General features: G+C 42.5%; 1 long non-coding RNA gene across 1 annotated transcript in view; it reads right to left on the reverse strand.

The window, feature by feature from the left end:
• LOC138657756 (uncharacterized) overlaps window positions 1-19,091 on the reverse strand; it is a 98,027-nt gene extending 78,936 nt beyond the window's left edge. Inside the window, exon 1 of the long non-coding RNA XR_011317171.1 lies at window positions 18,979-19,091. This is a non-coding gene — a long non-coding RNA (uncharacterized lncRNA). The remainder of the gene's footprint in view (window positions 1-18,978) is intronic.
• Between the last annotated feature and the right edge of the window lie 1,341 nt (window positions 19,092-20,432).

Consider the following 20,432-nt stretch of genomic DNA (forward strand, 5'->3'; position numbering starts at 1 on the left):
AATTGGCTGGCGGCTGTTGTTAACTATTGACGTGCGGGCGCACGCCCGCACGTCAATAGGAAACCGCCGCAGCACCAGAAGGGGCCCGGTGAGCAGATGAGAAGGGGCCCGATGCGGGCCCCCTCTCTCTGCCCACCGGATCCGGGGGCACATAACTGCCGGCGGGCATTCACAGACGATTAGCGGAGGGTCAATCTGTGTGGTAGCCCAGGGCCCCCCAGACCACTGGGCCCTGGGCTACCGCCCATATTGACCCTCTGATAATCCGCCCCTGCCCTCTAGAAATGCCATATTGTCTCCCTCTGATGGGACCACACCAGAGGAGTACAGATCCACATAGAATTCCATAAAGTCCCTTAAGATCTCAGAGGTCTCCGATACTTTCATACCATTGTCAAGTTCCAATGAATGCACGAATGATGTACTACTCTGAGCAGAAGCCACCAATGACAACATATGTCTAACTACCTCCCCCTCCTAGTAAAACGCCAGATGTTGGAACTCTCCCTTCCTCTCTGCCCTCTCCACTAGAATTTTTTCTATGCGGTTCTGGGCTTCTTTTAGCCGTTTCCCAGCCTCAGGAGTATCCAGTGTAATCAAATCATTTTCAGCAATTCTCAGCCTTTCCCTCGCGTCAATCTCCGCCTGTTTTGACCTACGTTTACATCTACTAATATCCCTAAACAGCAGCCCTCTCAAAAATGCCTTCATAGTCTGCCAAATGGTAAGTTTATCCGTACTACCCTCATTAATCTCAAAGACCTCCTCTACCTCTCGCTGTATGGTCTCCAAGCTCACACTATGCAACCAGTTAGGATAAATTTTCCACTCTCCCCTTTGTCACGCCCATGTCCCCACTGGCCTCAACTCCACATCCAACGGATTATGATCCGAGAACGCCCGCGGCAAATACCTTACTTCCCCCACCAAAGTGTCAAACATGTTATTCCCGAGCGCCATGTCTATTCTATTCTACGATCATGAGCCGGTGACTAGCAAGAGAATCCCCTCTGCCCCACGTGTCGTACTCTCCACAGATCAATCATACCGATCTTTTGCACATATTTTCCAAGTGCCTTAATATGACTTTCTGTCCTACGTTGTATGTTTTTACTTCTATCCCAAAAATCATCGCATTGAGGTCTCCTATAATTAAAAGCGGCAACGGATCTCCCCGTCCAATCAATTCCAAAACGTCTCTAATTTTTTTGCTAGAATAGGGAGGAGGAATGTACATAGCCACTACATACATCAAAACCCCAAGCAGTCTACATTTCACTATCACATGTTGCCCTTCCACATCAACATACACCTTTACCTCTTCATAACGCACTCCTGCTGGGACCAGCACAGATACTTCTCTTGCGTACGTAGAGAAGGTGGAGTGATATGACCTCTGCAACCATCGCCTTCTCAAGACATCGACCCTCTCGCCTACCAAGTGCATTTCCAACAGACATATCAAGGAGGCCCTTTGATCACGAGCATATTGAAGATCCGCCGCTCTTCTGGTCTTGTCTGCTAGGCCTCTAACATTCCAACTTAGTATTTTAATGTGTTCCCCCATCATGTCATAACTTGCAAGATTATTTGATACATGACTATGTTAATAATGTATTGTGCCATCTGACAAGTTAAGGGTTACTATGTTTTTATTTACGTTAGGAGCATTAAAGGGGGTTGTCCAAGCTTGTGATGATTCAGCAGTCATTCTCTGTGACTCCAGACCTCTGAATTCTAACAGAACACATTGCACGCTGTCAGGATTCTCTGGTGCCAGCAGTGAGAATGGGAGGTCAAGACCGCAAGTATGCAATTTTCATACACGCATTGACGTGCCGAATAGGATTGCATGAGGCCAGACACTTCTAGTCAGAATGTGGGCAGAAGTATACAAATCACATACTTGTGTTCACATGACCGTCCAATCTTGCCACCAGCAAGGGAGAATCCTAAAAGTATGCACTGCATGTGCTGTGAGAATTCAGAAGCCTACAGTTACCTAGAGTGAATGCAGTCTTTCACCTCAAACTTGGACCAGCCCTTCCATTATAAAATAAAGCACTATAGCATTCTAATCCTAACAGCGTGTAATATAATCACTATCAGGATACAGCTCTGCTTGCTAGCTCCAGCAGTCATCACATGGCCACTTTACTCATATACATTTTCATACTTTCGGTCATGTGACAACTAGTTTTTCTTCCTGGTTCTTTCAGTATTTCACTGAACTTTGAGAGAATTAGGAAAAGCAGCTAGTCGGCACATGACAGTTAGTGTTCAAATCGCATATGAATACTTGGTAAGATGAAGACTACTCAAACCGCCTTGAGGGGTGGGGAGGGGCACTAAACAGAATTCTTACCAAGGGTGCCAGAAAACCTAGCTACACTTCTGCCATCTCACATATTTTTGGCATATCTACTGGAGCACCTTTATCCAGACAGCAGCATGTGACACGGCGACATGGTGAAACCCTTCATTTTTTACTTGTATAAGAAGGTTATAATCCCACCCACACATCGTAACTATATGCACCGAAAGTATTGGTCACTGTACACTGCCCTGGATTTCGTTGAAGGGTCTTGAAGGGCATCAGTAAAAAAAATTCAAATCTCTAGTGATATTGACATTAACATTTTATTAATAAATTGCTAACTATGTAGAATGCATAATACAGTATATTTCTGTATTAAAATGCAACAAACGTTAAAAAATATAATTGCTAGCTGTGTTCATATGAATTTGCTGCAGTACAGTACAAGGTAGAGCAGCCATATCTATTGTATCTATTGATGACCTATTGCAGACTAGAGAACATGTTCCTCCAGAGTCCTGGTATGGCTTGTCAGCCTAGAAAGTCCCAGGTTACTTTGCTCTTTTCTGCAAAGCATTCCCATAATTCATTTACTAGTTCTAGTAATAAAACCTGCAGTGCAATGCTTTGCTGACTATTATTTATTTTTATGGTGGTATCAGAATACATAAATAATTTTTGTGGTGAGAAATGTACATTTTAACTTCCTATTTTCACATCAAAACCTAGTGTATCTCCTTTTATGAAAATTTCCTTTAGTTTTATTTTGTTTTGTTATATTTAAAGACTTTAATGCATTTTAACTAAAACAAAATAACATTCAAATGTTGGTATTTCAGGTTTCCTCCTCTGCTAAGTAGTAAAAAATGTATTCATGTCTCTTGCTTATTTCTGGTCTTGAGAAACATGGCAAACTTGTCTGATTATGCAGTAATACTTCTCTGGTTCTTGCTTCATTGCATAAATAATCAAGATTTTCAGTAAGAATTCAAGGAAAGCAGAGTAACAATGCTATGGGACTTGTAATAACTGGCATATTAAGGCCTACTGTATATGTGGACATCAATGAAGTGAAATCATTCATGTGCTTTCAAGAGAATAGGAGAGAAGATAACCTGTGAAAAAAATAAATTCAAATGTCCGATTATTCTCTTCCTGACAACGTATGTCAGGGGATAGTCAGGAGGCCCCACATATATGAGGTAGTTGGCTGGTCCCACCGAAATTGGTGGGTTTAGCTGACTTTTATTTAATGTGTCTGGTGATCTTAAGCCCCAGTCCTATCCTTCTAGGCAAGGACCATTGTGTGTAACTATTGGTGCTTGCATTTAATCTATGGAAGTAGTGCCGGTGTATATATTATGAATTTATAGTGCCTGTGTGTGCTTGTATCTTTCATGTTTATATGCATATGTGTGCATTAATATATGAAGTGAATATACCATATGTATGAGTTGGATGTGTAATTCTACTTATGCATGTATGTAATGGGAGCATATGTGTAATAAACTTGTTTATATGTTTGTACATTTATCTAATATGTGTGCCTGTGTGTAGATATAGACATAATGTGAGTGTCTGTGAGAATATACAGGAAAGATATATATCTAAAGAAGAAAGTAATTGGGTGCTTCTAGTATTCATCTACAATCCAAATCTGGAGGTGCTAAGGGGAGCTGCACGGAAATTACAACCTTTACTACAAAAAGATGTCCGCTTACAATCAATTTTTCCAGACCCTCCACTACTGTGTTTTAGGCAGCCCCCAGATCTAAGAAGCATCATTGCCAGAAGCTTGCTTTCCTCTCCAACAGCTGCAGGAACCTTTCCTTGCAACCAGAAAAGATGTAAAACCTGTCCATTTATAATGACCACGGACAAGATAAAGATCCCCAATTCACATCAGGACTACAAGATACCAGGTACTTTCAGCTGCGTCACTTCTAATGTGGTGTACCTAATTATTTGTACTAAATGTCCAACTGGGGGTCTGTATGTGGGGGAGACAGGGCAGAAACTAAGAACAAGGATGAATTCTCATCGCCATACAATAAGAGAAAAAAGAATGGATCTACCTATGGCAATACATTTTTGTCTCCTCAGTCATAGCATTATGGACATGAAATTACTTGTATTAAAAGGTAATTTCAAATCTCAGCGAGACAGAAGAGTCTGGGAATATGAGTTGATGATGACCTTTGACACTCTCCGTGCAGGAATGAATGTGTCGCATGGGTTTATGCCTTTTTACATCAACTAAGGAATTTGCTCCTCAGACCATGTGGGGTCACCATAACATAGAACCAGACCCCAATCAGAGGACAATAAAACATTCACACTCCTTATCTATGAACTGTTACAATATTTATGGACATGACTGTTTATCACTCACATAATGGTAATTCTGCTTAACGTCACCTGTCTTATCTGTGCTATGTTGTGCATACATTTATGATTCTTCAGAATTCCTATTGGTCTATGCCTAATGAAGAGACCTGTGTAGTCTCGAAAGCTTGCAATTTGCTACCATATTTTCAGTTAGCCATTAAAAGGTATCAACCACTGAGGACTCTCAATTCTAAATATTTTTGTGAGAATATGTACAGTGAGTGTGCATGTTTCATATAATAACAAAGTAATATTCTGGTGGTTATTATAAGTAGGAAAGTAGAAAACCAAAACGGGTATAACAGGTCTGGCATAAATGTATAAAAACCAAACCAAATCAGACCTAAATAATAGCTATTAATCATATATTCCTCTAAAAAGCTCCTCAAAACTAAATAAACACAATTTAGTGAGAGGATCAGACATAGGTATGTAAGAGTACATAGTAGTCATAAACCAGGGAAAAAATTACATTAGGTACAGAAAGGACATATATCTAGGGAATAGAACTGATACTTTCTTTCCCTACCTCGCAGTGGAGGTTGGCACCCTATAGGGAAACAAATTGACATCCCCGCTCCACGTAGTCTAAACCTGTCTGACCCTGAAGGGAATCCTTCAACAAGCCATCACCAACACCCATAAAGTGTTTAAATGCTTACTAATTGATGAACCTGGGTCTATCCTCTTTGATCAGTGGGTGCTGGGATAGTACACGTTAAAATAAAGTGCTCTCTTCCTGGTTGGAACTTCATTTTTAAGAGAATATGGTTCCTAGGTAGCTGTATAGTTTGCAGACCAGTCCAGAATAAATATGAAAAAAAACTTCCTTCTCACCCCCAATGGGGGTGGTCTTTTGGTTGTCCTTTCTCATTCTTGGGTCCTCTACCAGAGGCCTGGAAGTTTGAGGGTTCTGTGCAGGATCTTAGTTGTTCCAAGGATTGCACTTTTCTGGACAGAGAGCTCAAATGTTGCTCCTGGGATCTGTTGTAGCCATACTTCCAACTTAGGGGTCACTGCTCTATCACCACTGGAATCACTGTTGTCTTCACCTTCCACATCTTCTTCAGTTCTCCTTTGAGGCCCTGGTATTTCTCCAGCTTCTCATATTCCTTCTTTCTGATGTTGCTGTCACTTGGCACTGCCACATCTATTACATCTACTATCATTGCTGTCTTCTGATCCTTGTCTACTATTAGGGTATGTGCAAACGTCAGGATTTTCTAGCAGAAATTTCCTGACAAAAAACGGACATTGCTGCCAGAAATCCGCATACATTTTTTTCGCGTTTTTGGTGCGTTTTTTGTGCGTTTTTCCCAAATGCACATAATAGCGGGAAAAACGCAGAAAATCTGTAAAATTAATGAACATGCTGCTTTTTTTACCGCAATGCATTTTTTTGCGGAAAAAAAACGCATCATGTGCACAAAAATTGCAGAATGCATTCTAAATGATAGGATGCATATGTCTGCAGTTTGTAATGCATTTTTATCGCGGAAAAACGTGAAAAAAAAATGCAAAAAAACCTGAACGTGCACACATACCCTCACAATGTCTGGCTTGTTAGCCAACACCTGCTTATCCGTCTGGATCTTGAAGTCCCTCAGGAGTTTAGCCCTTTTATTCTCCATCACTTTTTCTGGTGTCTCCCACCTGGACTTAGGGGGACTTAGCCCATATGCTGTGCAGATGTTCCTGTATACAATTCCCACTACTTGGTTGTGGTGTTCGACATACGCTGTTCCTGCTTGCATCTTGCATCCTGCCACTATGTGTTGGACCGTTTCTGAGGCTTCTTTGCATAGTCTGCACCTTGGGTCTTGTCTTGTGTGGTAGATTCCTGCTTCCATGTATCTGGTACTTAGTGTTTGCTCTTGTGCCGCTATGATTAGTGCCTATGTGCTGTCTCGGAGTCCAGCTTTCTTCAGCAATTGGTAGGATTTCTCCATGAAAGAAAAAGCAAATGTTCCAACTTCATGTAGATAAAATATAAATCTCTAATCCAAAAATTTAAAAGATACACGCTCCTCGGACCTCACCATGACCTCGTGAGGATAGCGACGCGTTTCGACTGCAACCGCAGTCTTTTTCCAAACTTATCTATCCTATGCACAAACCAGTATAAAAGGACCCTTATACCAATCAAAAGAACCCTGCAAATCACATGGTCAAAAGGTCCTAAATATCTGGAAACAACATGAAAATAAAAATAAAATGAAATAAATGAAAACCATAAATATAATTAAATAAAAAGAAATAAAGAATTACATGAATAACAAAATCTAACAGAATTAAACAAATACTGCAATAAATTGGATCCTAATAATGAAACATTATTTCATTTCTGTGATTTAAACCATCAGGAAAACGTGTGCCCAAAATAAAGATCCAGTATGCTTCACGAGTGAGCAAAAGTCTATGAATGTCCCCACCTCGATATGGTGTTTTAATTCTCTCCACACCTGTGACCCAGAAAGATGAGATGTCCCGTGAATGGTAATCAATAAAATGTTTAGCAGCAGAAGATATGCTGCGATTGTTGTTCCTTGTATTAGAAATGTCATATAAATGTTCCGCAATACGATTTTTTAATTTGCGGATAGTGCAACCTATGTAAGATTTGTTGCATACAACACAATAAATTTTAATTATCAAATCGAGTGTTACAATTAATGAATTCTTCTATATAGAATAGATTTGTGCTGTTGTGATCATGAAAAGACTTTGTTAAAATCATGTATCTACATGTGGAACAATTGGATATATTGCATTTAAAGCTGCCTTTGCATTTTAACCACGTTGTTTGCGGTCTTTCTGAGATGAAAGTGCTGGGTGACAGAATGTTGCCTAAAGTGGGAGCTTTTCTACCAACGATGTTGCAATCATTCTGCAAAATGGTAGCGAGAATAGGATCCTCATATAAGATCGGTATAAATTTATAAATTATGCTTTTGATGTTATTAAATTGTGGGCTGTACTGTAAACAGTTTATCCGCACATTGGCTATTGCCGGCATTGGTTGCAGCACTGTTGCTAACAGGTGGTGTGATAAGATAATAATAATAATCTTTTATTTTTATATAGCGTTAACATATTCCGCAGCGCTTTACAGGTTGCACACATTATCATCACTGTCCCAGTTGGGGCTCACAATCTAAATTCCCTATCAGTATGTCTTTGGAATGTGGGAGGAAACCAGAGAACCCGGAGGAAACCCATGCAAACACGGAGAGAACATACAAACTCTTTGCAGATGTTGTCCTTGGTGGGGTTTGAACCCAGGACTCCAGCGCTGCAACGCTGCTGTGCTAACCTCTGCCCCACCGTGCTGCCCCTTAGATCATTATGCTTTCTTTTGGACACTATATTTAAAGCTCTATTTAACATCCAGTTGGGATAGCCACGCTGTTTAAACTTAGTGCACGACTTAATCAAATCCTGTTTCAGAGCAACATTATCATTACAGTTGCATTTCAACCTTGTAAATTCTCCAACAGGAATTGATTGCACAGTATGTTTTGGATGGCTGCTGTTCGCGTGGAAAATGGTATTCCCTGCTAGTGGTTTAGAAAAAGTCCGTGTGGAGATCAATTGATTGACAAATCCCGACAGTTCTAAATCCACAAAGGATTTTAGAAATTTCATGAACAAAAGTAAATTTGATGTTGTAATTGTTGTCGTTGATATAAATAATGAAATCTTGTATGGCAGACACATCGCCCTTCCAAATGATAAGCATATCGTCGATGTATCTGCTATACCATGAAATAAAAGGTAAAAAAGTGTTGGAAGCTGTAAACAAATACCGATATTCCCAAAAAGCCATAACCAGATTGGCTAAAAATGGTGAAAATTTGGCCCCCATCTCCACACCTGTGTGCTGGAAATAATAATAATCACGATCAAAGGAAAAAAAATTATGAGTTAACATAAAAAATGTGACTTGTAAAATGTACTCAATTAAATCCCGAGAATAACCTGTCCTTAATGTGGCCAGGTACTCTAAGAACTAAGGGCTGCAACAAAGAGTCCAGCAATTGTCCCATGAATTCATTAGTAGAACCTATACTGGACACAATGGGACGCATGGGTGGAAATGTACTTTTTTTGTGGATCTTAGGTAGTCCATGTAAGATGGGCGTGACAGGATGAGGAACTTTCAAAAAATCAGCTTGTTTCTTAACACCCAAAGAGAAACCCTCATCTATAATATTGTCCAACTTGTTTTTGAACATGATAGTGGGACCTGATCTTAATCTTTTATAAGTGGTTTCATCGGATAATAGGTTCAAGATTTAATTTCTATATTGCGAAGAATCAATGAAAACAACTACTCCTCCCTTGTCACTCATTTTTATGACTATGTCCTTCATGTCTTGAATTTGCTTGATAATACGTCGTTGGTGTCTGGTCACATTATGAGATACATTGGTGACTGGTTCAGTGAATTTCAGAGTTTTAAGTTCACGCTCAAGGACTTCTTGGAATTTATTAATGCAATCCGCCCTGGACTGGATGGGATTAAAAATAGTATTTTTTGGTTTAAACTGTTCCAATTGGTTAACACGGTCCTGAGATGAATTAGTATGATCTTGTAAATTCTGTAAAGATAACAAAACAACCTGTTCATGAAAATCCACTAAATGAAACTCATTTACTTTGGTTTCATATTGATTGTTATTGTCGAATGTTTCATCAGACCAAAAATGTTTTCTTATTGTTAGATTTCAAACAAATTTGTTGATGTCTAATATAGTAGAAAAAAGGTTGAAATCATGGTCAGGAGCAAAATTTAGTCCTTTTGATTGCTCTGCTGAAAAAATACGAGAGGACAAATTAAGCACATTTTCAAAGTTTACTTCTGCGTGAATTTCTTTAGGCGTGTCTGCATGACGGAATTGCTTACTGTGTTTCCGGCCACCACGCCTTTTGCGTTTTTTGATTTATTGACCTGTGTGATGGAACTGCAACATGCGGATTCATTTAAAGAAATATCTGATGTGCTGAGACCAATATCACCAGAATCACTCTCTTGAGAACTAAAACTAACAAAACGCTTGTTATATTTTTTCTTGTAATTAGTGTGTCTCAGAATGGATCTGGGTGTTCTAGAAAAAGAAGAATTCCAATCATGCCAGTCAAAACGATTTCTCCATGTCAGCCACTTCGATTATCTGTCGATGGTACATCCCATGCAGCGGCTTGTCTTGCTATGGCACTTCATGTTCCTGTTCTTCCTTCCAGATCTGTTGTTGCTGTCTTACTTTCTCTCAGCATCTCATCTTTTGTTACCAGTTTTCTGATGTATTCCTGAATGCTCCTTGTTTCATCCGTGATGGTGGCTTGGATGCTTATCAAGCCTTGACCACCACTGTTGGTATACAATCTTTGGGTGTTAGACTTAGGGTGGAGACCACCATGCATTGTGAGGAGCTTTCGTGTCTTCACATCTGCAGCTTCCATCTCTTCTTTTGGTCAGCACACTATGCCAGCAGGGTATCTGATAACTGGCTGGGCATATGTATTGATGGCATGGATTTTATCCTTCCCATTGAGTTGGCTCTTCAGGACCTTTTATACCTTGTCTTACCATTTAATGGTATTTGGATGTTGCTGTTTTACTTGCCTCCTCAGTATGGTTACCATATCCCTGTGGGATGCCGAGGTACTTGTAGCATGTACTGTGGGAAAAAAAAGTACCGTATTTAGTCGGCAACCAATTGTGCAAGTTCTCCCACTTAAAAAGATGAGAGAAGCCTGTAATTGACATCATAGGTAGACCACAACTATGAGAGTCAAAATGAGAAAACAAATCCAGAAAATTGCCTGATTTGGCAAGATTTATTTTGCAAATTATGGTGGAATATAAGTATTTGGTCATTAACAAAAGTTCATCTCAATATTTTGTTATTTATCCTTTGTTGGCAATAACAGAGGTCAAACGTTTTCGGTAAGTCTTCACAAGGTTGGCACACACTGTTGGAGGTATGTTGGCCCATTCCTCCATGCAGATCTCCTCTAGAGCAGTGATGTTTTGGGCCTGTCACTGGGCAACATAGACTTGCAACTCCCTCCAAAGCTTTTTCAGTGGGAGAATTTGCACAATTGGTGGCTGACTAAATACTTTTTTATTCAGTCACCATAACAGCACTAACAAGAGAGGGGATCTGCCCTTCAGGGACAGGAAACCTACAGAGATAAAAGGGCCGCACCTCTCTCCCGCATCAGTTGGTTTCCTGTCCATGACAGGGGACCCTACAGACTTGCCTTAAGAAGAAGGTGAAGACTGAAGACAGTACCCAGGCTCGGCAGGCCGGTTCTGGAAGTGGGGGTTCCCCTTCCACGGTCGGGTCCAGTGCGCTGGAGGTGCCACACCACAGAGGGCTGTGGGGGTAGGCAACAGCAGATGAAAGCAGCCTTCAGGGGGAGTGCTGACTTTGGAGTGTCCCATCGCCGCAGGTACAGGTATGTATGTTATGGGAGGCCCTGTATCCTGAAGTCCTGTGGCGGAGCTAGCGGCGGTGTGCAGCACATGTAGCGGCGCGATCAGTGTTCCAGACATAGCAGGAGCCTGAGGAGTTTTGGCGCCATGTGCGTGCTGTAGAGGGTGATCGGCGATGGCTGATGATGCGCGGCACATGCGCAGTAGAGTCGCGGTGGTGATTATGACGGCACCCTGTAGTTGGTGACTGGTGAGGGCTGATGACGCGTGGCGCATGTGCAGTAGGGCCGCGGCGGTGATTATGGTGGCACCTTGTAGTTGGTGATCGGCGAGGGCTGATGGCGCGCGACACATACACGGGTGGGCCACGGCAATGAATATGGTGACGCCCTGCAACACACAGGGGAATGCGGGCGCTTGGCAGTTCCGGGGCCAGGTGAGGCCATTAAAGATGACATACGGCACAGCTGTGGGGAAGGTTCTGATAGGCGGGCAAACTTCTGGGGGAGGGGCCTCCCATATACGATGTACCAGGCAGTTCACCTGGATTAATCTGCTGACCGCATCCGGGAGAGGTACCTAAAGGGGCCGGCTATTTAAGGATTCCGTATGGGCTACAACATGCTTCCTATCCATTTTACAATGGAGTCTCAGGAGTAGGAACCGTTGCAGTCTGAGCACCAGTGTCAATCCTTGGAGAAGCCCCAAACAGTGAGCACCCAGCGGCGATCTAGTGGCAGTAGTCGTCCTGGAGGTGATAGAGCTGATAAAAGTTCTAAAGCTGAGAGGGTCCCCCCGCAATCTATGGTACCATTCAGTCACTATAGGGTTAAGTGATCACCAAGAAGGTTTACTTAGTGATGTGTTTCTCCCCTTATATTCCCTCTCTCCATGTCTATCAGGGAAAAAAAGAAAAAAACGGTCCTCTAAATCTAAACACAAAGAATGTGCTGAGTGTGTAGTTCCTCTCCCGGATGACCACATAAGGAAATTATGTGGATCATGTATTCAACTTTTAATAGCAGAGGAGACACCAGATTTCGCTACCAGCCTAAGACAAATGGTCAGACAAGAGGTCAGGGGTTCAGCAAAATCCCTATCTCAAAATAGAGGATCTAGAGAAGGAGACAGTGATCATTTGAGGACAGTGACTTAGAGGAGCTGAAATCAGATGTTTCTCTTACATCATCAGAAATCTATGCAGGATGTCATGTTTAAAGGATTAGACCGTAAATCTCGTAGATGTTTTTCTGTAGTGGACAAAGTAAGTAAGCTCCCTCATCACATGAGAGTGGAAAAAGACAGAAAGGAAAGGTTCTCTCCCACCATCATTTAAGAGAAAATATCCGTTTGAGGAGACAGCATCTACGACATGGGATAAAGCCCCAAAACATGATGCGGCCATGGCTAAGGCTACCAAGAAATCCTCGCTGCCGTTTGAGGATTTGCGAACCTTGAAGGACCTGCTAGACAGGAGAGCCGATGTGTTTCTTAAAGGAGCTTGGGAAACTTCAGCAGGGGCTCTCAGACCGTCAATTGCAGCCACCTGTACAGCACGCTCTATGATGGTATGGCTGGATAGCCTAGAGGATCAAGTTAAAAATAAAACTCCGAGAAGTGAAATCTTATCCTCCCTTCCTAAGATTCAGGGAGCTGCAGCTTATCTGGCTGATGCATCAGCTGATTTGGTGAAACTGGCGGCGGCACTTTCGAATTCGGCCCGTAGAGCCATCAGGCTAAAATGTTGGCAGGGGGACATGATGTCAGATCAAAACTGTGCAGCATTCCATGTGAAGGGGCGCATCTATTCGGTCCAGTTCTAGATGAACTATTGGAAAAGGCGGGGGATAGTAAAAAACGATTCCCTTACCTAGGAAGACCCACCTACAGGCGGGGCACTAACAGAAGATGGTTTGACCAGTCAAAAAGAGAAAAACCCAGATATGACACCAGTAAGAAGAAAGGTAGAGGCTACATGTTCAATTCCTTTCGGGACAACAGAAAGCCACAATGACTGCTGGATCGGGTGAGAGGCAGGCTACTGGCCTTCTATCCGGCTTGGCTTAATATTTCCAGTAGCCCATGGGTCCTGAGCATTATTAAATCAGGACTAAAGTTTGATTTTTCAGAACATTCCTAATGATAAATTTCTGGTAACTCCTGTACGTTCTTCACCTACAGAACAACTGGCATTAGAGTCTGAGGTCCGGGAAGTTCAACAAAAGGGTGTATTGGTGGAGGTTCCTGAAGCACAAAGGGGTAAGGGGTTTTATTCCCCCCTCTTCTTGATTAAAAAGCCAGATAATTCTTTTCGCACCATCATCAACCTTAAAGGCCTGAATAAATTCCTATGGGTCCAATCATTTAAAATGGAGTCTGTGAAAACAGCAATAAAGCTATTGTTTGACAAGTGTTTCATGGTCGTCTTAGATCTTAAAGATGCCTATTATCATGTCCCTATACACGCAGACCACCAGCGGTATTTAAGGGTAGCAGTCTTACTAGGCAGGACGGTTAAACACTTCCAATACTTGGCACTCCCTTTTGGTGTTGCAGTTGCTCCTCGTGTGTTCACGAAGATAATGGTGGAGGTCATGGCACATCTTCATGAGCAGGATATTCTAGTGGTTCCATATCTGGATGACCTATTGATAATAGGTAACTCAGAATCACACTGCTCGGCCCAACTAGCAAAAGTAATTGCAGCCTTACAAAGGTTAGGTTGGATTATTAATTTTAAAAAATCACGTTTGCAGCCTCTAAAGGTTCAAGAATTCCTGGGTCTCATATTAGACTCAAGGTTGCAGGAATGCCGTCTACCGGATACAAAGGTATCCCGACGGTTCTTTGGGCCCAATACCACACCAGAGTCCTACAGTGGGATGTATTGTGCAATACTCGTCTGTTAGAGGGCCACCTGGATAGTACCTTTTCCTTGTCGGATGTCTCTATTCAGTCCTTACGTTGGTGGTTACACACACAAAACTTACGGACTGGGGTTCCCTGGATAAACCATATATCTCGTGTAGTCACCACAGATGATAGCCCCAGGGGATGGGGAGCACATATGGGTGATATGTGGGTCCAGGGAGTTTGGTCACATTCCGAACAAAGTTTGTCCTCTTACCTTAAAGAGTTATTGGCAGTAGAGCGAGCTCTGAGTTATTTCCTTATGTCCTTACAGGGCCATCACGTCAGGCTATTCTCAGACAATCAGGTAACTGTAGCTTATATTAATCATCAGGGAGGAACCTGATCCAGATCTTTAATAGAAGTGGCGGGTCGTATCTTGCAGATAGCCGAAACTCATCTACGGTCGCTCACATCTCTTCATATAACGGGAAAACACAACATCATGGCCGATTACCTAAGTCGCAGAAAACTCGGACAAGGAGATTGGGTTCTCAATCAGACCGTCTACGACCAGATCACTCTTCTTTGAGGGTGCCCAGATATAGACCTCTTCGCCAGCAAAGAGAACAAAAAAAGTCACCGGTTTTGCTCTCTAAACCCCAGAGACAATCTGTACGCGGTGGATGCCCTCCTAATTCCATGGCATTTCAATATGGCCTATGCATTTCCCTCATTGAACTTGATCCCCAATTGTTCTGAGGAAGATTCGGGAGGACAGAGCTTGGGTAATACTAATAGCGCCATTCTGGCCCAGGAGGCCGTGGTTTCTGTGGCTGAGAAAAATGTCCATTTCTCAGCCTTGGATTCTCCCAGAACTCCCAGACCTTCTCTCCCAGGGTCCAATTCTCCATCCACGAGTGTCCAATTTACATCTGACGGCATGGAATTTGAGGGGTCATTACTAAAGAAAAGGTGATTTTTCACAAGGACTAATTAATACTTATATTAAAAAGCAGGAAGATTTCCACAACAAATATTTATGTTAGAGTCTGGAGAAAGTTCTTGACTATCAGGATCAGAAATGCGTCAAAAAGTCAGTATTACTAAGGTTCTGGAGTTCCTGCTGAAAGGTCTAGAGATGGGGCTAGCTACAAGTACCCTTAGAGTCCATGTGTCAGCTTTAGGGGCATTATATAATTGTAATTTAGCTAACAATTATTGGATTGCTAGATTTATCAAGGCAGCGGCTAGATCAAGGCCAATGGTTAAGAAAAAGCTAGCCCCGTGGGACATAAACTTGGTACTTACAGCTTTGATGGAAGCCCCCTTTGAGCCTATAGAATCTGCTCCTATAAAAGTCCTGTCCTTGAAAACAGCTCTTTTGGTCGCTCTCACATCTGCGAGGAGAGTTAGTGACTTACAGGCCCTCTCTAGACAGCCTCCATACATTCAGTTTAGAGAAGATAGGGTAGTATTAAGAACTGATCCCCTTTATCTTCCGAAGGTAGCATCAAAATTCCACAGACTTCAGGAAATCAATCTCTCCACTTTTTGTCCTAATCCTAATAATCAAAAAGAACTCAAACTCCATTCATTAGATGTCAAAAGATGTCTACTTAGGTATATATCTTTAACAGACGCCTGGAAAAAAGATAGTTCTTTATTCATATCCTTTCAGGGAGTCAGGAAAGGGTTTAGGGTGTCCAAAACACATTAGGTAGATGGATTAGGGAAGCAATTTCTTTGGCTTATTCAGCAGGTGGCCTAGAAGTCCCGGAAGGTATAAGAGCTCATTCCACTTGGGCCATGGTTACTTCCTGGGCAGAAAGGTCTGAGGTGTCGATTGAGGATATATGTAAGGCGGCCACATGGTCATCTCCATCTACTTTCTTTAAGCATTATAGATTAGATCTGGGTGGCTCCAACGATCTCACGTTTGGTAGAAAGGTGCTGGAAGCAGTAGTCCCTCCCTAAGATTCTTTTCTCTGTAATTCTCTCGTTAGTGCTGTCATGGCGACTGAATAAATACTTAAGCTACTTACCGGTAGCGGTGTTTTTCAGGAGCCCATCACAGCACTCCTATATTCCCTCCCTTTATGCTGACATGGCTTATCACCACTTATTGATATAAATTAATAAGTTTAATCACAGGGTGAAATGTGTAAATTATTTATGTGCTACTAACCAAGGAGGTCCTCTCATGTTCTGTAATCCAACTGATGCGGGAGAGAGGTGCCGCCCTTTTATCTCTGTAGGTTTCCTGTCCCTGAAGGGCGGATCCCCCCCTCTCGTTACTGCTGTCAAAATATATATATATATATATATATATATATATATATATATATATATCTCATATGTAGGCTTAAGTATGGTATAGTGGGACTCACAAATGAGTTCTGTGTGCTCAAATAACATGCAAACATTAAAAACTGAAGATAGTATTGTGCGCTACTTCCCATAGTAAAAAACTAGGAATACTAATACCATAGCCCATATAGGTCCAATGAGGCTAAAGTATAATGATACTGAATATATTCAAAGAATACAGGAATCAGTATAACAGGACAAGACACTTCTGAGCTCAGAAAATGCAGGTTCAATGTTCCAAATATAAAGCAGACATAGTCACAGTGGGAATTATAATAAACTAGTGAAATAAGTTGGTATCACTTATCTTGGGGTGAATAACACCGCATCCCAATGTGTTTTCCCCCCTTAAAGATGAAGTCAGGGGTTCAGTAGGGGACTAAAGGTGAAGGGCTTCTATCACTCGAACCCAAGTCATAAGGTCTTGTATGTGTCTGTGGTTATTATAAAGTATTACTTCAGTTCTATTCAGTGATATTTCAGCTCTTTTTTAGCATTATTATTATTTGGGTATTACTTAAATTAATTAGGCGTATTTTAAAACTTTGCTTAACCCTTTAACGCCTGGAGCTTTTTTTGCTTTGCATTTTAGTTTTTCTCTCCCCTCCTTCCCAGTACCATAACTTTTTTATTTTTCCGTCAATATGGCCATGTGAGAGCTTATTTTTTGCCGGACAAGTTGTACTTTTGAATAACATCATTGGTTTTACCAAGTCGTGTATTAGAAAACAGGAAAAAAATTCTAAGTGCGGTGAAATTGCAAACAAAGTGCAATCCCACGCTGGTTTTTTATTTGGCTTCTTTGCTAGGTTTACTAAATGCTAAAACTGACCTGCCTTTATGATTCTCCAGGTCATTAAAAGTTCATAGACACCAAACATGTCTAGGTTCTCCATTTTTGGGGATCTTGAGTTGGGTGAGGGATTACTTTTTGCGCACCGAGCTTATGTTTTTAATGATACAATTTGGTGCAAATACGTTCTTTTGATCGCCCGTTATTGCATTTTAGTGCAATGTCGTTGTGACCAAAAAAACTTAATTCTGGCATTTTTTTTTACCGTTTCGTTTAGTGATCAGGTTAATTCTTTTTTATTGATAGATTGCCCATCACCACACACACACACACACACACACACACACACACACACACACACACAGCACAGCTTACCGCAGCAGCAGCTCATCACACACACACACACACACACACACACAGAATAGCTCACCTCCCCACAACAGCTCATCACACACACACACATGCAGACACACAGCACAGCTCACCTCCCCGCAGCAGCAGCCCATCCCAGCAGCCTCTTCCTCGCTGCAAGCTTTCTGTCTGAGACAGCACGCTGGATAATGATGTCATCCAGCTGGGCTGTCTCAGATAGGAAGCAGGACGCCGAGAGGTGAGCTGCTCTGTGAGTCTGTGTGTGTGTGTATGTGTGCGGTGATGTGTGTGTATGTGTGCGGTGCTTTGTGCATGTGTGTGGTGCGGTGGTGGGGCTTTACATGCGGGCAGTGTTAGCTGCAGCCTGCGGCTAACGCTGCCTGCTATTAAAGAGAAATGGCATTCACGCCTCTCCACGCCCATAGGGGCAAGGGGAAGCGTGAATATTCATTTTGCTTTAGCAGCGGGGACAGGATCCTGTCTCCAGCTGCTGCTACTAGCATAGCCACTGGCTGGTGGCCTCTAGAGCAGTGGGGGCCCTAGGCAGCTGCTGGCCAGTATGCCAGCAGGTGTCAGTGCCTGGGCCCACCGGAGGATCCTCCGGTTCTCCGGTGGGCCAGTCCAAGCCTGACAGGGGTCACTGGTGCGCGCATTTCCAGCCCGATGGCCGGAAGCGCTTGCTAAATGTCACTGTCAGCGGCATTTAACTGGTTAATAGTGGCAGGTGGATCACGATTCCACCCGCTGCTATTGCGGGCACATGTCAGCTGTACAAAACAGCTGACATGTCCGGCTTTGATGCGGGCTCACCGCATCAAAGCAGGGGATCTGCTATTAGATGTACTATTCCGTCCGATGGCAGAAAAGGGTTAAAACTTTGTTAAATGGTAGAATATATTGACATGTTTAAAGGGAGTCTGTTAAGACTGAAACTCAAATTAAAACACTCATTCATAAAGGTGACTTAGCCCTTGTGAAAATATTGCCTATAGGATAGATTTCCCTACTTTTGTTTTATATGAAACAAATACCGTATTTTTCGGACTATAAGATGCACCCAGGTTTTAGAGGTGGAAAATAGTGAAAAAAATATTTGAAGCAAAAAAAAAATTTTTTGTAAAATTGAATAACATACTATTATATGTGGTGTTATTATATATAATAGTATGTTATTTTATTGGAAGGGTAGAAGATGGTGCTGCGGGACCAGTGTGGTGTCTGTACAGTACTATATGAAGACGCTGGAGGGTGAGTATAAGAATGGGGGCACAGGGCTTATATTTAAAGCACCACTCCAGCACTGAAAAATAACACTGGAGTGCTGCTTTAAGATCTCATTGGGAGAACTATAACTCCCAGCATGTCCTTCAGATCCTATGGCATGCTGGAAGTTATAGTTCAACACAGGAGTGGCAGAGTGCTTTATTGTGTGTTGTAAAGACTAACCTTTTAATTGTGCCACCCAGCCAGCCACATGGAGCATCCCATGACTGCACACACAGAGCTCTCCCTGCCGTTCAACAGCACAGGTCATAAGAGGAAGCCAGCAGATTCTAGTGGGGAGTCTGAAGGACCTGTGATGACATCAGAAGAGGGAGGGCTCTGTGCCGTCATGTGGTGCTCCAGCCCGCCCACTTCCTGACATCACACATGTCCTTATGCCTCAGCATCCAGCACAGCCAGGCAGGTATGCGACGATCTTGTCCCCTCTGGCCCCTGCTGCTGCCTCCTCCTCCACTGGACATAGATCTCCCCATGTGCGTCCCTGCTTAAGTGAAGGACTATTCAATGGCTGCTCCCCTCTGACTGCTCAGGTGATAGGTGGGCGGGGAAGCGGCTAATGAATATTCACTGCACTTTAATCATCCGGACCAGGTGGTTTCCCCAGCACTGGATTCCGGGCAGCTGGGACATTTTTCTACCTCCTGCAAGTGGGATCACAGTGTGATCCCACTAGCCGCTGCCCCCCCTCCAGACATGCTACATTCCGACCATAAGACGCACCCACACTTTCCTCCCAAATTTGGAGGAAAAAAGTGCATCTTATGGTCGGAAAAATATGGTATTTATTACATATGCAAATGAGGGGTCCTCGGTGCACCATTGGCATCAGTGTGGGCGCGCTTTTATCTCCCTGTGCTGTCAGCATGGACGCTGTCGATTTATGATTCTACATGCAGCGAGTGGCCGCAGCAGACAGGAGAGAGGGATTGAGGACACACTTGTAGGATACTAGCAGGTACTTAGGATGCAGTGACACATAGGAGGCAGAGCAAGGGTTAACAAGTATTTTATGTAAAAGCAATAGTAGGTCAAGCAGGTGGTACTATTATAAAGGTAACAACTGTTTAACTTATCAGTGTCTGGGCCTTGGTGGAAGGTGGCTGGAAGATCCCTCGGTGGTACCTCAGGCAGCGCAAGATGTCACCGATCCGGTCCTGCAGAAAGGCGATGCACTGTCTCCTCGCGGTGGTGAAGCCTCCAAGTCCTTCAGCATGTGGTCTCCTGGTACGGGCACGAGATGTTGTAGAGGTGTAGGTCCGCAGCACAGTGGACGAAGCAAACAGTTTTTGTTTGTTTGTATTTAGTTATAAAGGGAAACAAATAGTTAATCATCCAATGGATTGAACATAGTTTCTTCTCACTAATGAATGTACATGGATAGTTTTCTTATTGCACTGGGTGTATTGCCCTGAAAAAAGAATGAGTAGATTTTTATCCAAACAGGAAAAAAACCTTATGTATCATGTTTGGAGCAGCACGGAAATGTGAGTTTAAAGAAGGATAAGATTTAAAAAAATCGTCTCATCCTTTATTTATGATTAATAAGCAGAATATTTGTTTTGTACAAGATCTGATTAATTTATGAGGAGTTCACTTCTTTATTCCCCAATTCTTCC

This window comes from Ranitomeya imitator, chromosome 1 (assembly GCF_032444005.1).
Source record: "Ranitomeya imitator isolate aRanImi1 chromosome 1, aRanImi1.pri, whole genome shotgun sequence".
In the NCBI taxonomy this organism is placed as follows: Eukaryota; Metazoa; Chordata; class Amphibia; order Anura; family Dendrobatidae; genus Ranitomeya; species Ranitomeya imitator.